This window comes from Micrasema longulum, unplaced genomic scaffold, assembly GCF_059751315.1.
Source record: "Micrasema longulum isolate JH-2025_06_02 unplaced genomic scaffold, ASM5975131v1 h1tg000059l, whole genome shotgun sequence".
NCBI classification, from domain to species: Eukaryota; Metazoa; Arthropoda; class Insecta; order Trichoptera; family Brachycentridae; genus Micrasema; species Micrasema longulum.
The window spans coordinates 230,488-248,090 of NW_028277266.1; the positions used below are offsets into that span (position 1 = coordinate 230,488).

Below are 17,603 nucleotides of genomic sequence, written 5' to 3' on the forward strand. Positions count from 1 at the left end.
TATAAATTATTATGTAATAGCAATACATATATCGTAATTGTCTGTTTCTTTAAATAAATTGTGATTCAAAACCCACTTTACCCCAACTCAATTCCCATTTTTTAATTGTGAGTTATTTACAACACGTTGAAAATGGCCCTCAAAATTAAATATTTGGGTAAATCATGAGAACTCAAATATTTATTTTATTCAAAAAAATATATACATATATATATGTATCTATATTTATATACACATCGTCATGAGCGTAGATCAACGACGGATGTGCGAAAAATGCGACATTGACTTTCATTTATATTAGATCTTGAAAAGGTTCTATAAAGGCTTTACATTCCAGATTTAAAAACTCGTATAACTAACCTATGTTTTAAATGATATATTTTTGTACTTAAGTGCCTAAAACTTTAAATCGCTCTCACGTTAATTTGAAGAAAATCACAGGCGTCGTTGTGTTACAGTCATTACGATATGCATAGTAGATACGTGGAATGATGTTTACTTATTTTCCTTTGAAGCGAACACGAATATGGCTAACATTCATGATATTCTAGGTTGAAATCCCTAAAGGTCGACATAAAATATCTACATCTACCTAAAATGCGTTTTTACGAAATATTTCGAAGTCAATGGACTTGTACCCGGTTATCTTGCATTAACGACGAAACAAATGATCGTAATACGTTTGCACTATTTATTATATTTTATTTTATGTAATTCAATTATAACTTATGGCATAATAGGATGGGGAGGCACTAATAAATCGATATTAAAACCTCTCGAATCTGCTCAAAAATCAATCATTAAAATAATTTTTAAAAAGCCCTTCAGGTACCCCAGCGTCAAGTTATTTGAGGAATTCGAGATCTTAGATATAAGACAATTATATATTTTTAGAAAAATAATGTTTGTGCAAGTAAATTATTTTATCAAATCCCAAAAGGAACACTTAAACTAGAGGATGGGTCATGGGGTCTATCACAAACTCTGAATTCGGGCAAAGAAATTTCAGGTTTCTGGGCCCAAAAATATTCAATATGTTACCCAAAGATTGCAAAACCATGACCCGGATTCAATTTAACAAATTTGTAAAAAATTGGTTACTGGATTTAGGTCGAGAAAAATCGGAAAATTTACAAAAAATAAATTCCTAATAAATTAATATTGTATAACTGTTTAGTATATTAACAAGTAGGTAGTAATGTTATTGTTTATTTTTGCATAAAAATGTCTGCCTTAAAACAGGTTGTACCTAGTTAGGCAGACTAGACATGATCCAGAGAAATCTATTACCTAAGTGTTTATGGGTAGTAGATAAAGTTATTGTTATTTTTGTTAATAAACTTTGATTATGATTGTTATTATTATTTACCAATTCAGTATCCTTTTCAACTAAATAGTTCTTAAGGCTCTGCTCAAAGCCAAAATTCTTATTTGTTGTAATTTTGTAATATTTCAATGTCGAACTGTTAATTTCGTAGTTGAAATCTCTCGAGCAGCATAGCAACTAATTGAATTTTACAGTTGTAAGTTCCGACTCGATATTATTTAATCCGATCCATATCTGTTCATCGCACTCGGTTCGAATGTAAATATTATTTCTTGTGATTCTGTGACGGGCCCGTGGGCCGCGTTGACTCATGCAAGGCGCAAAACTTGCTGGCCTTTCAAAAACAGTACAACAAATCAAAAACACTTCTACAAAAGGTGATACACAAATACGATACTGTTTTTCCTATGGCGGTGAAACACGATACGCTTGTGTATAGGTGCCATGTGCCAGCAAAATGCTTTAAGAGGCTGCGGAATCAAGGTCCAAACGTTTAACCTTTTTTCAACAAAAACATACAAAGTCTCCAAATTATAAAAAAATTACAACTGCGAATAAGTTCTTAGATTTTCACCACCTTTTATTTATTTTATTTTATTTATTTATTTTTTTACATTGTTTGCATTCTTTTTTTTTATACAGAATAATGTTGTCCCGTGCCGAGAAAAACATTTTACAAAATGTAAAACATGCCTAAGATTAGCTATTTAACAAAGTTAACATAATAATAACGATATAAAAAAAACGTAATTAATCCAATTAACCTAATTGTAATTAACATAATAAACAATAAAAAACAAAAATATTCATAAAAAACATAACCAATTTATATAGACCAATTAAAAAAAATTCATAAACAGTGCATGCATTTCACCTATTTGGCTTGATCCACTCATCGATCCGTGCGCAACCCACCTCCACTATCCATTTCTTAATAGCAATACTGGTACTCTTTTACTCTTTACTCTTTTTAGATACTGGTGGTGTTTTTCTGGGTTTGTTATGCCGAAATTAAAGAGATTTTTTTACTAAAAATATGCACCAAAACGGTGTACTTCACTAACTCATTTGTCATTTGCACACCTAGGCCCATATTACAAAAGAAAGTTAAGAGAGTTATCTTCAATAATTGTTTATTGTTATAAAAAAAACTGTTTATTTTTTTACGAAAAATTTCATATTTATATAACACGACCCGAACATTACAAAACTATGACACGGATTCAATTTAATAAATTTGTAAAAAAATGGTTATTGGATCTTTAGCTAGAGAAAAATCGGAAAATTTACGTAAAAACTTCATTAATAATAAATATATTTAATAAAATATTGTATAACTGTATAATAAATTAACTAGTGAGCAGTAACATCAAGGAAGATAAATCAGGTTGTGGTCCTGTATTTAGTGTTGCGGACTCACGGATCAGAGGTCCGAGGTTCGAACCTCACATTACCCCAACTTGATTCCCATTTTCTAATAGTGAGTTATTTACAACTCATTAAAAATGGACACGAAATTGAAATATTTGGGTTAATCATAAGAACGCAAATATATATTTTTTGAAAACATTAAGGAGTAAAATTAGACTAGATGGAAATGGAAAAGGTAAACTACGTTTGAAGAAACATTTCTTTCCTCTTTCTTAATCTCTCTTCCTTTCCTCTTTCTTCTTTTTTCCCATTGAGTAATAGTATTGTTTTAGGTAATTTATATACAAATAAATTAATTTATATTTTTGTATGTCTTTAGCTTATTATTTCATTTTCTATTAATGTGTTTTGTTATTTGAATTATATAAACAAAACTTTTATTTTATTGGTTGGTTGAAAGGAATTGCAATAAGGCAATAAGCCCGTCAATGTACAATTTACGTTATACACAAAAAGTTAAATAAAAAAAAGAGGGCAAGATATGGTTAAAGTTGAATTTGAATTTTCACAATTGAAGATAAAACATTCAAATTGTAAAAATACTTAGTAATTTATTTTTAAATTAAAAAAGACGAGTGACACTCAAATCCACACTCCATAAATTTAAGTATGACCCGTCTTTTATTTCTTTAATAAAAAAAAGGTAGATCTGTTAACTTCCCATTGTAATCGGGGCCCTTAAAATTTTTGCTAGATACGAAAGGGTTAAGTAAGTTGCTTTATTAGTTTAGGCGACGTAAGCAAAAAGTTCCGTTTGATTAGACCGCAACTTTGCGAGAATTAACATAGATCTCGGACCTTTTTATCATTCGCTTAAGTTTGTTTACACGCGGCTGCTTTTAATTTGAAATGCGTAGGTTTCTCTACATACAGTTAAAAGGAAGCCTACGTGATCTGTGGTTTAGTCAGCTGTCGGCTTCTATCACCATTATACCTTGTTTAACGAGAGTAGACTCGGAGTACCGTTTTGAATTTTTTATGCTAAAAATATCAACCACATTAATGATCATGTTAAAAACGTCCGCATTAAAATTTAAATGATACGCGTTCTATTAGGTTTTTTACAAAGGCAACAATTTATCACGAGATCAAAATCAGATCTACAGTTGTTCCGAGTCTTGTTAAGAAATTGAAAGTTTTATTCAATTATTTGAAAACATTAAAACATAAGTGCGTCAAATAATTTATTATAGTATCAAAGAAGACATATAATTTAATGTTATTAAAAAAAAATGCAACTATTTAACCGAGAGAGAAAAAACCTCAAATGGTGCCATGTAAATAAAATAGTCCAACGGACCACAAAAATGTAAATAAAATGAGTTAAATAAAGTGAGCACCCTCTTCTGAAGTTGCATTAAACATGGTCATAAAAAGTAAAAATATGAAGCTGTCAAATATTCACATCTCATTTAACTATTTGTTTATTATGATGTATATTGTACTTGCATATTATGAATTATTGAAAGTTACTTTTATTTGTTTTTAATTATTATGGCTTAACATGGGCACAGCCAAAAACGCCACAACAGGTTAATGAATGTGGTAACAAACGTAATTTGAAATGAATAAATCAATTAAATTAATTAAAATATATTGTACTGTATGATAACATAATCGTTTGTGTATTTATTCATTTAAATAATGTAACATTTCACATATTCATTCAAGAACTTATTTTAGCTTAAAACAATAAATATATACAGTGACTTTCAAACCATTTTAATAATAATTACAATATATAGTTTTCTAAGACTAGAGTTACAATAGGGATACATCACTTTTTTCTTTTTCCAAGTAATAAGGGTTTACGAAATACTATCCAGTAAAAAAAATATTTGCTACGTATTAGTAGCGTAAAAAATCATTTAAAATTTGTATTGAATTCCCGCAAAAACGGTCATTGCATTGGCCTCGCCCCTAATACGTCACGATTCATGTTCATTTTCAACTTTGTTCCAAACCATTCAAAATTTTATTGAACATCGTCACGAATCTTGACGTAACAACTATTAATGCCAAACATGTCGCGTTTTTCTAGTGACATATTTTCTTTTTTAAAGTTATATTTTAAAAAATTCTCCACAATATCCATATAAATTTTGGAAACACGATTAATTGTTCTAAATCCATTTCATATATTTTTATCTGTATTCGTAGTACGTGATATTTCCCTATTATAGAAATCCACATATAACTAAAATATATTGTTAGGTTAGGTTAGGTTGTTAAAAATCTTTTGTTTTTCAACTCAACTAATAAATGTAAATATTTATTAAAAAAACTTGGCTACAATTCGATACTAAAGTATAAACTCTGTACCTCAAAGCTGAAATGGCGGAAGTCACATGTGGTTCAGGAGAGCGGTTTGAAGTTGTTAAACTGTTTCAAATGTATTTCTCGAATTAAAAACACAATTAATCTTGTTTTTTTTGGATTTATATGTTTTCGATAAAAATATTTAACAAAAAAAACATTTAAAATATGGACTATCAAATAACTATGGGAATTCAATGTTTTTTGGTCTAACCGCCCGGCTCGCGCCCTAATTCCTCCTCGTATTTTACTATAAAAAGTCATGTAGAATAATTAATGAAAAACAATGAATTTTTAAAATCTTCTTTAGGCAAAAACATTAAATTACGTGCCATTAATTAAGACATGAATTATTTACGAAAATAATAGGTAAATATAAGTTTAATGACGTGATATAAATAGCAATAAAACAGTACTTAAAAGTTAACAGTATGTGAAAAAAAGCTAAGTAAAAATAATGAAATTAACGGCAAAAGAAATGACATAATGGTTATTGTTGATTATGACATATTATAAGACTTCATCTTGCGCAAAATCCCTCGCCGCGTCAGAGGTAGTTTGTTATAAAAGTTGTGGAATTTATTCGGTATCCACTGCTTTAATACCAGCAAACCGTTGAATTTTATTGAAAGCAGAGTATTTTTACTGCACTACTGGTGTTTTAGAACAAGTTATTTCAGTAGTGGTATACCTCAGGACTGAGAACTCTAATGTTTTTAGCATGAATAGAATCTGAATACATTAACAAAATGACATTCATAACTCAATTTTGCAAAAAATGTGACATCCAGTCTTTCAGCTTTAAGGAACAGAACTATTTTCTCTCTCACCTGAATAATAGTAAGTTTGGGACTTATGAGTTTTACAAGTTAGGCCGATGATATTTGGTGTGTAAAGGGATCACTTGAACCAACCAATGAATGATAAAGCATAAGCTCCATAAACGCCTAGACTTCCATATTTTCTTTACAAAAGGGTCCTCTATTTCTGCCGAAATACATATTTAATACATTTTTATTACGATGAAGTTGATCAGCGAACATATAAAAAAAAAATCTCCATAAATACATTCATAAATTTTACGCGTACGTGTTTGTAGACAAGGCTGCATTTCACTTCCTTGGGATTCATTATGATTGAAATTTATTGCGATAGAGCGGGAAAACTTTTTAAGATGGGAAAATGGAATTCTATGGCGAAATCGTAGTAGTCGTTGTAGCAGTGGAGTTAGGAGCATTTCGTAGTGCGTAGGAAGGCCTGGCTCGTGTTTACCACGCGTCGTGGTCACAATAAAAATGAGTTATTAATAAAAAAAAATTATTTGTTTCAGATGGTGATACAGCCAACACAAAATGGAGAACGGGCGATGAAAAAACACAAATCAAGAAAATTAGCGCTTGTCAGAGCTGGTTAAGTTTACGAGCCTCTGGAGTCAATTACCAGGCCAAGTTTACAGGATCAAAATTTCATTCAAATTTACGCGACAAAAAATGCGTCATTGGATTACTCAATACGTACGAGAAAGAAAAACTTAACACTCGTTTCAGTTTCTATCACATTTTTATATACTTCAACAGAGATGAATAATATTTTAGAGTAGAAAATATAGAAGTCTAGAGATTTACAGGGCATATAATCTGTCATTGGCTGTTTTTTAGTTTTTAAAGAATAACCCGCTAAGCCTCTATTTAGACGCTCGTCAGCAAGTGGCAAAGAGAGGATGTGGAAGGAGGAGAAAAAAAATACACCATAACAGTTAACACTGTGTAACATTAACCATTCTGGCTACGTTTAAGCATCCATATTCCGTTAATACATCCACCTGTTGATCTTTATGAAGTTAAAAAGTTGATGAAGGTGGAAGGGGATGATAGTCAATAAAGGTTTCAGCTTTTTAACTTCACAAAGGTCAACAGATGGAGAACTGTACGAATATAGATGTTTAAACGTAGACAAAATGGTGAATGTTACACAGTCTGTAGAGTGGCCACTAAATCCAGCCAATGACAGGTCATAAGCCTTGTAAATGCTAAGATTTCTATATTCACTTATATTAGATGTTTTTCATCCCTGCTGTAGTCTACTAATATTGATAACTCCCCAGAGGGTTGAATCCAGTCCTTGTTGACAAAAATTTGAACAAACTCAAAGTATTGTTGATCTCTCACATTTGGTATTAATTAAAAATGACAGTCCAAGAGACAGTTTTTCACCCAGTAAAATGATTAGTTTGGTAGCCATAGGCACGGTTGCACCAAAAAATATATGTTTTTGATAATAACCGTTTTCGTTTTTCGTCAAAACCCTTACTTTTTTTATCTTATCTATTATGTCATGTTTTACTAAAACGCAACGTCGCGTTCTTTCGCTCCACATGTTTAAACCAATGCGTCCATTATCTTGTAATACTTGTAATCATTTTATCGTTACTTATTGTGAAATCCTTGGCCTGGATCCTATAGACTCCAGGCGCAAGAGATCACTTTGTAGGTTCTTGTAAATAATAAATCCATTTAAAGTTTATAACAATCTTGTATTAGTTCCTATTAACAATGACGTGTGACTGGCAAGGAAACTAGAAGCCGAATGATTCCGAATGGGACCGCATGAAACCGAATGCGCTTCGTGATCCGAACGCTGGGTTGTTATAGTCCTCAGTGTTCTGTAATACACAGACACTACACTTATTGTCAATTTAACAATAGTATGTCGTTAAACAATGTAAACTCGGCCTGATAGACTTGAAACAAAAAGAAATGAGAAATATCCAGTTTCATTTTTAATTAGTATGAAGTCAGCTTCTACAGGAGCTTAACATGCAAAGTTATCAAATAATAATCGAAATTCTAATTAATTATTGTCCAAATCGCTTGAATGGGTTTAACTGTCAGTTTTAAGTTTTGATTTCATTTGACACTTTTTGTGTCGCAGCTAAAGTAAGGCAATTATCCACGTCCTCAGATTGTCAAAATGTACGTGTGTTATTTGATTTTAATTAATAGCAAAAAAGAGATGAGGAAAATATGCATCCACAATATTTTGAGTTGGTCCAAAATTTACGTAGACAATAACTCTGTACCTTAGAGGATAAAACACGGGAGTCCACTTTTTGCTGATTTGAAACTTATGCAAAAATTATCGCAATATGCTATTTTATACGTGAATAAAATACCGCATTCCACATCGTCATAGAAATGCTTTTTTAAGTAAAAAAATAAATCATTTATGTTTAGAGCATTAACTTTGTGGTCAAACATTTTAATTAATGTTAATAAATTGTATTTAACCACTTACAGACTTTTATGTATACCGGTTTCGAGACGTACCCGTCTCTTCGTCAGGACACTCACTACACCAACATGCAAATACCAAAATACACTTTCATCTTTACCATCACCGTAGTATGCAAAGTATTTACGAAAAAATACATAAATTACACGCGGAGTTAAAGGGGATGCAAACACCACCATGTCCAAACATGCACTAAAATTAAGTTAATAATATTCAGCGATATGTTGATAGTGGTGGGGATTAGGGAGGCGCGGAGCTAAGCCATTAACTCTGCATGTAATTTATGTATTTTTTTGTAAATACTTTGAATACTTCGGTGGTGGTAAAGGTGCAAGTGTATTTTAGTATTTGCATGTTGATGTAGTGAGTTTTCTGACGAAGAGACGGGTACGTCTCGAAACCGGTATACATAAAAAGTCTGTAAGTGATTAAATACAAATATTTAACTTTTTTTTTTTAAATCTTAAGTCCACTTTGTTTAAAGAAAAAAACATCATTAGTCCCATATACGCTATTTTAATATGTATTTTGATAATAATAATAATCATTATTTACATTGAAAGTTCTTAATAAATTGAAATTATCTCATTTGGTTCAAAAGTCATTATGTTTTGAAAATCGCAAAATAACAAAATCTTGTTTCATGAATATTTCGTTTAACACGTCTCCAGTGGATCCTTTAAGAAACAGAACTAGATTTCATCCCCTAAGGATTTATAAAGACTAAAATAAAGCAGAGATGGGGAACAGAAAATATTAAAGTCTAGACATTTACAGGGCTTATGACATGTCATTATCTACCTCTATAACTTTACAAAAGTCAACAAATTAAAGTATTGAAAAAAATATGGTAAAACATGAGCGAAATGGTGCCAACTCTAATGTATGGGAGCGAAGTTTGGAATCAGAAAAATAATGGTGAAAGTAGGTTTAATGCTCTCGAAATGCGATCCCAAAAGCGAATGTGTGGTAAAACGATGTATGATAGGTGCAAAATGTCGAGATCCGTGAACTGTGTAAGGCCGAGACTTGCATTATTGACATAATCAAGAAAGGGGTGCTTAGTTGGTTTGGACATGTGGAGCGAATGGACAGCGAAAGAACGGCTTAAAGGATCTACTATGCGAATGTTAATGGATAAAAATGAGGAAGACCGAGAAAGACATGGCACGATCAAGTCCATCAAATACTTGAAGATGGACATGCAAAGACAAGGAATAATCGGCGTGCGTGCATGAGAAGATGTATGAATGGAGGAAGCGAGGTCTGTATGCAAAGACAGAGTGATATGGCGTTCTATCCTCTCTGCCTACCCCTACGGGGAAACGGCGTGATGGTTTGTTGTTGTTATTGAAATGGTAAATGCACAACTTTTCTGAGTTATTATGCCTTGTGTCGTTCGTACTATTTACCGACGTTTCGGATCGCATTACAGCGTCATATCATCAGGGTTGATGCTATCTGTGTAGATACATGTGTAACCTTAAGTACTAAGGATTTGTACCGTAGAGCAGTCGTTGCTATCTATAATCTGTCAATTTGAATTCTGTGGCTCTTCCCAGTCCACGCTCTTATGTGATTTCTTTATAACTGATGATGGACGCTGTAATGCGATCCGAAACGCCGGTAAATAATGCGAACGACACACGGCATACTCACGTAGAAAAACTTATGTTGCATCTGAACGGCCGTGAAAATCTGAGAAGTTCAAAAATTCACAGTGTGTAAAGTGGCCACTTTAACCAGCCAATGACGGGTCATAAGCCCAGTGAATGCCTCGACTACTATATTCCCTTCTCTAAAATGACCTCCATCTCTGTTGTAATTTTTTTAACAAATTATAAAATTCACGGAAAAAATACGCGCCACTACTAATATTTTGAATAATTTTATTTATCAAAAAAAAAACTGGTTACAGAATTATTTTTGGTATTATTAAGACTGAATGCTGTCGAAATGCGATCTCTCGGGACACTATGCGGTAAAACTATGCCCGAATGTCGAGGTCCGTGCGTTAAGTTATTTTTTACTACGCCTAAATGATTTTACTATAAACATTTTTCAACTTATCTTTTCTGGTACAACTGGCCATTAGTTAGAGATGTGTCTTATTTAAAATCAATTATTCTAAATCAAATCACTGTAAAAAAATATATACTGGACATATGACCGGTTTTATCGCCTCTGCAACATTTTAAATGACTTAATTAAAAAATAAAATGTTTAAAATAAATCATTAATGGGGACTTTAAAAACATTTACTTAGTCAAAGAAAAAGAGTAACCAACATTGTTTAGTTTATTAATTTTTACATTCCTTAGCATAATTTTACAAATATGTTGTTTACTGTTTCGGCATTTACTTAACTATGACAATTAAAATATAAAATAAATTAAACAATTGATATTTTTACGCCCCACGCGAGCTTAATATTAATAAGGACACATGTTTTGGGTATTCAGAATTACTGATCATCAGGTGTAAATGTAGTAGTACAGTGCGTTCAAATCTATAATAAGCTCATGTTAATGTGTTAGTGCCTCCCGGTGAACCAAGTAAACTCACATTTTTTCATGTGTAAGCACGCACGTTTGAATGATTTACATGAAAACTTATTGGTACGCACTCATAAAACAAGGTTTATTAAAAAAAAAATTGACTATACTAAGATACTGATAGGGTTGGGTTAGGTTAGGTTCTTACTCATGTGTGGCGTAAAAGGACGAACTGTTTTATTCATAATAATATATTTTTTTACTATCATATTCTAACCACAAAATATTTATTTTTACAATATTATTTAATGAATACATTTTTATCATCGACATATAAAAATAGACAAATTTATTGACAAGCCGCATCTCATATTGATAAAAAAAGGGCTGCGGCAAATGGCGAATTGCATCAAAAAGTAACTTGAAATTAAAATCTTAAATGTTAGTACATAATAATCGTGTATAGCCAGTTACCGACATTTCTAGGTCTGCAGATTTCGAGACGTATTCATCTCTTCGTCAGGACACTAAATACACTAACATGCAAATCCCACTATACACCTTGACTTCTTATATTTTCGCGAAACTACTGTTGTGAAGGTGTATTTTAGTGAGATTTGCCTGTTAGAGTAATTAGTGTCCTGACGAAGAGATGGGTACGTTTCAAAACCGGTAGACATAGAAAAGTCGATATGTCGTAATATACATTGATTTACTAACATTTAATCAAATCTTTGACCGTAAAGTTAATGCCTTTGAAATAAATAAGAAATTAAATCAACTTATGCGGGTTGCGTGAAATAAATAATTAGATAATTTAACTTTACTTTTTTATACAATTGGCCAAATGTGGGTGCAAATTTCCACATTTATATACATACAAATTAGACACCATTTAATAAATAAATAAGGCTTACAAGATAAGTTGATTTTGACTAGCAACATTGTATTGTATAAAATATGAAATAAACACATGTTTTTCTTTGTTTTATTTATTTCCCCTCCCAACAACATTAATAAAATAAAATATAAAAATCAATTAAAACGAAAACATCTTTGAATTTGTAAATATTAGACATTTTATTTCATCTAAAAACGGTACATCGAAAGTTCAACGAAAAGTTTTAATAACTGGGTGAAATTTATTTAATTTACCCAAAATAAAATAATACGTGTTGTAGCTGCAAGACGTTTGCTAATCTAGCTACCGTGTGTAGATGTCACTATCTATCGACTTATTTCATACTTAAATTTCGTAAATAGGGTCTGGAATTCCAACCATCCATGCGCTCTGTAGCTGCAGGACGCGTTGTTATCTATATCTTATTTGTAAACGATTAAAAAAATATTCAAAAGTCGATTTAAATTATGTAAATGGGTGCTAGATTTCTCACTGTCCATGCGCTCTGTAGCTGCAAGACGTGCTGTATTCTAGCTTCTATCTATTAATTAATTCTATCGCAATTGGAAACGAGGAACTAGAATCCCAACCTACCATGCGCTCGGTAGCTGCAAAACGTGTTGGGATATTTATCGTACAGCGCCCTTGTGATTGTCACAAAAATGGCGAATCTATAATAATAATAACAGCTCTGTTGGACAATGCTTAAAATAATTATCAAAAATGATATTTATTGCGGGCCTAGGCGTGGCATTATCTTGCATGTGGTTGTGGTAAAAAATTCAAAATTTATGAATTCCAAAAAAACAGTATTTTTAATCAAATAGTGATGATTGCGAAATTTAAAATTTAGTACAAATCTTGTGACGTCGAAACTGTCACGTGGATTTAAACTAGTCTTCTTTTTCTACAAAATAACAGTACCCAAAAGTTAAGATTAAATTTTGAGAAAAATATTTTACGCTTTTACATAGATAAAAAAATACGTTAAAATTTAAAGCGATAAAATTGTATCGCTCTGTCGTAATGAAATTTAGTGTACGATAAAACGAGCTTTTTTAAAAAGTAACAAACTGTACATCGACTCGTCAGTGGGTCCGGATTTTAAATTTACGTTGTCATCGATAAAGAAAATTAATTTTGAGACAGTGCATTGATACGACTTTGAAAAAAGTCAACGACATTCTTCTCCGGCGCTAATTTATCTTTTCAAATTTCACCGCCTAAAGATGGCCGACCTAAATTATCGATATGCGATTGTTTATACGTAAACCCAGTGGACTAATTCAACTTAATTTATTTCATTCAAAAGACTGCTAAAAAAGCCCCTTTGCAAACGGTGATGTAACTCTATGTTACATTAAGCAAAAGACGGGATGTTTTTAAATACAGATATATAAAAACAATTTAACGAATATAATATCAACTGTTTAACAATCTATTTTCCATAATTTATAAAAATAATAGTAAAGTTTAGACGTTACAGCAAAATATGGCTTCATTATTTTTTTTAAAAAGAGGGACACATTAAGTCTTGTATTATATATTATGTAGACTTATGTGACATCATAGCCAAAGGGAGAAGTATTAATTGAAAAATAAAACTTTTTTATGAAATTTGAAAAAGAGATAAATTATTTCATCATCATCATTCCCTTTCCGTACCTAATGGTGCATAGGGCGCTGCATTGATACACCAATTGCGGTGAATCTTGTAACATGAACATGAAGGTAAGATTTTCAGATTTGATTGAAGATCAGTTTTGTAACATGAAGATAAGATTATCAGTCTTACGCTTTAGGTACCAGTCCAGGAAATATGAAATATTCTAGTGAAAAAACACCTTTTTCAAATAAATATTTCATATCAACAATGTCGGGAATCGAACCCGAGACCTTTTGCATGGTAGGCAAATGCTCTAACAACTACACCACGAGGCCGAATACGACGATAAATTATTTAAACAAAAAAATAAATACCTATACGCTTTTGCTTAGCTGTAATAATGATGTTTATTTATTTATTAAAATAGATCATATTTTATCGACAAATGGAAGATTACTCCGTTGAATCTATGATATTACCTTTTAAGGTCACAAACAAGTTAATTAGAATGCATAGTTCTAATGTGAATATTTACGTTATGTATTCATTTTAATTTGAATTTACGAGTTTGTTACGAAGTCGGAGAGATTGAAACCATATTAATGGGGAAAAAAACCGATAAATGTATGCACTGTATGAGAATTCAAACAAAAAATAATGGCGAAATTTTAACTGTTGTTCATCGCTGTCTATTTTAAAAACCAGACAATTTTCCACACGTTTTAGTTCAAAGCTATTTTTTCTACTTTCGAGCATAATCTCTTCGACTTGTTGTTATAATATATTATGGATATATTACAATGTTTTAAGAAAACTAAAGCAATGAATAACCGACTCAATAAAAGTTTGTATTTTATTTTACAAACATATTTGTGCATATACAAGTTTATTTCCAAACGGCAATTTCTTTCAACCGACCAATTTAATACAATATGTTTTTTTACATAATTTAGGTTTCAAAACGTATGTTTGAAAAAAGTTGTCGAACTGGTAAGTAAAAAAGAATGTTGGACAGTTTTAACAAATTTTAAAATAATTTTACAATAAATAAAAATTTATATTGATTTCAATCATTTGTTTTATTTTTTGTATTATTCATTTTTGACATAGTAAATAATACACTAGTACATATTTTCATTTTTACAGGTTTGGTTACTTAACTATTGATTCATAACCAGGCAGTAGACATAATGGCTGAACTACCATATTGTATATATTTTTTTCATTGATATATACAGTACTACAGTGGTAAATTAGAAAAAATAATATTATCAAAATCAAAATAAGTATTTACAAAATTTTGTTTCAAATCACATGATAGCGTTGATTATTTACTTAAATGTGTCAGATTTCATTTTCAATGCATTTATTTTCATAAACGCGAATTTTTTAAAATAATAGTAAAAGCAAAACATAAATGCTAAAAATCACGTTTTTAGTTCGCATATCAAGGGATATAGTTTGTTTTTATTTGTCAACGTTTATGTACGAGGGCTCGTTACAAGAGTAAAATGTCCACTGGGTTTTCGAGAAAAAGTCCCGCCATTAATTACGTCCGCAAGACAGACGGACAGAATCCACTGTCAATATGTTCCTGGCTCGAGATAAAAAAACGGCGGGACCTCTGCTGAGACATTACGGGCCCTGAATACGTAATCCGACATCGCGGCCGAAGCGTCGCTCGGCGAGCGGTGGCTTTTTTCGCAGCGAGCCGCCAACGAAAACGGGCCAGAGGAAAAATGCTACTTACGACGCTATATCGAAGGACGTAATTTTTGAATAAAAGTGAGAGAAACCTAGAGTTGTATGCGAGAAAGGGGCGGGAGGGATTGCGTTCTCTGCTCTCCGTGGGGGAAAATAATGCAGATTTCGTAAAAACTCGTTAAATAAAATGCTCCGACTGTCACAAGAATCTATTAGAAGTTGAAGGGGGTAAAAAAAAAAATTGCCAATTGATTCTTATACATCTTGTTTGTATAAACAGTAAAACTTCGTTGCGTTTTTTTTAAGTTCACTCATCAGAGCATTACCAGCGTACAATGCAGTACAAACTACTTCGCAATTCGCTACTTTGTAACGAATGAGTGCGCAATGCCGCAATCGATATACTTGAAATCTTCGTGAGATTTGGCAGCGAGAACACTAATAAAAGAAAAGTTTATTTTTTCATTTAGTATAATTACAACAATGATGTTCATCCATTTGAACATACAAATGAATACGATTAAACAGAATCATGTTTGATGATTTGAACAATTTGTTAATCCGAATCGCCTGGGGTCCAAATTATTTGGGAAACATAAAAAATAAATCTATATATCTCTACTGCTTGCAAAGAGGTTTCTGTAAAAATCAAAGCATTTTACTGTCATGATGATAGCGGAATCATTTTTAACATGTTTATTATTAAATTCGTAAATAGATTTTTCAACGGAAAATCGTAGGATTTTTACTGGGAAATAAATACGTACATTTACCTGAATATCTTTAAAACTTTATAAATGGAAATAAATAAATCTTTTTTAAACGAAAATGTTTATTTTGTTAAATGTTATCAAAATATTGTTCATTATTAAAAATAAATATACCATCAAACTAAGTTTTTCATTTATATTTCTGATTCCGGGAAGATTTTTTGTAAAAGTTAATTTCACTGTAAAATATAGAAAACTTCATACACATTTTGCAATATTTTTTTACGTTAAAAATTCATGTTTACACTAACGAGTGGTTTTTGAGTTACTTTCATTTTACCGAAATATTACTAAACTTTGACTTCACCGAATTTTAAACTAACTTTATGAAAAAACTTAACATAAATTAGGTGCCACACAAGTATTAATATTGTATTTTTTCTTAGATTTAATTTTATTGACCTGTCGATAGAAAGTACATATTTCTACGAAAATTCAATCAAATGAATAATAATAGCATCTAGATGTGAAAATATAAAAAACATGATTTAAATAGCGTTTTTTAAAGAAAAAGCTATATTACCGAACAAGAGCGTATGAGAGTGATTTCAAAAAAATATTTGTTTTAAAAAATAAAATCCAGAGAAATTTATAACCGCAAAAGTGCGGCTGATTGTGGGAATTGATATTTTTATGAACCTTTATTATTAATAAATCTTTTAAATTCACTTCATGCTTATCCAGGAAAAAATCGATTGATAGAAAAATTCAATGTTATAAGTCACGCGTTAAAAAAACTGATTTGATATTATGATGATTCAACTTTGAACAAAGACGCCGGCGCGGCGGTGGGGAATATTTTATTTATTTATTTTTATATTTATGAGAGAGGCTCGAAGGAGACGCCGCGGAACACGAGCCAGATAAACTCAACAAACTGAATTAAACATCAAATCATATTTATTTGTAGACTTCAATAATAATATGACAACATATAAATTGATCGCGACGATATTGTGTACTTTTTCACGTAACCCTTTGCAACGAAACGCCAGAAATTTAATTACCTACTGATGGAATGAGTATTTTTGCGGTCTATTAAACTGCACTAATTGCTGTATATAATCTTTTTTGATTTGATAAATAATAATTAAGGCCTAGCAAAACCTACTTTTAATATTTTTTAACAAGAATGAAAACTAAAGTTAAAATAAGCGAACTTTTCACAAAACCTGCGAATATTTCCTCAAGAGATGGGAATCGAATTTTCCTCTGCTAATATTTAAGGTTTTATTTTAAACGTGTTTAAAATGTTCGATGTGAACTGGGTTGTCAACTATGATGTCACAACCGTTATTTAAAAAAATTTAGTTACAAAAATATCTATGTATTCAAAAGTATAATTTAAAAACATTAAAAATTAAGTTTTCTGGGCATTATCGATTTAGGCGCAAATATTTGTAAATTATTTAATCTTTATAAAAGTTTTTAAATGTTAACAATGCGTTCTTTTCAAAGCCTTAAACTTCATATTTGACTGTTAAAGTACCTATTATTCATTTCGGAATGTCAAAAAAACGAACAATTTTTTTTCAAAACACATTAAAAAATTAGTGTTGTATTCCCGTGGCTTGTCGCGGACCCGTGGATCAGAGGTCTGAGGTTTGAACCCACTGCACCACAGATTGATTCCCATTTTTAAATAGTGAGTTATTTACAACTCCATAATAAGAAAAAAATAATTAATAACCAAAAAAACAATATTTCTTTTAGTCTACTCCTGTCTACCTTCGAAAATAATAATATCAAATTACCACCATTT

The 17,603-nt window shown here is 31.1% G+C and overlaps 1 protein-coding gene and 1 long non-coding RNA gene across 3 annotated transcripts in view; one reads left to right on the forward strand and one right to left on the reverse strand.

Annotated features, from left to right (window-relative positions):
- LOC148285099 (uncharacterized) overlaps positions 1–7,831 on the forward strand; it is a 74,456-nt gene extending 66,625 nt beyond the window's left edge. The window contains exon 4 of the long non-coding RNA XR_015822898.1: positions 6,405–7,831. This is a non-coding gene — a long non-coding RNA (uncharacterized LOC148285099). The remainder of the gene's footprint in view (positions 1–6,404) is intronic.
- The window catches only part of bs (serum response factor blistered), a 318,284-nt gene that overhangs the window by 212,255 nt on the left and 88,426 nt on the right, over positions 1–17,603 (reverse strand). The gene's annotated exons all lie outside the window — the stretch shown is intronic.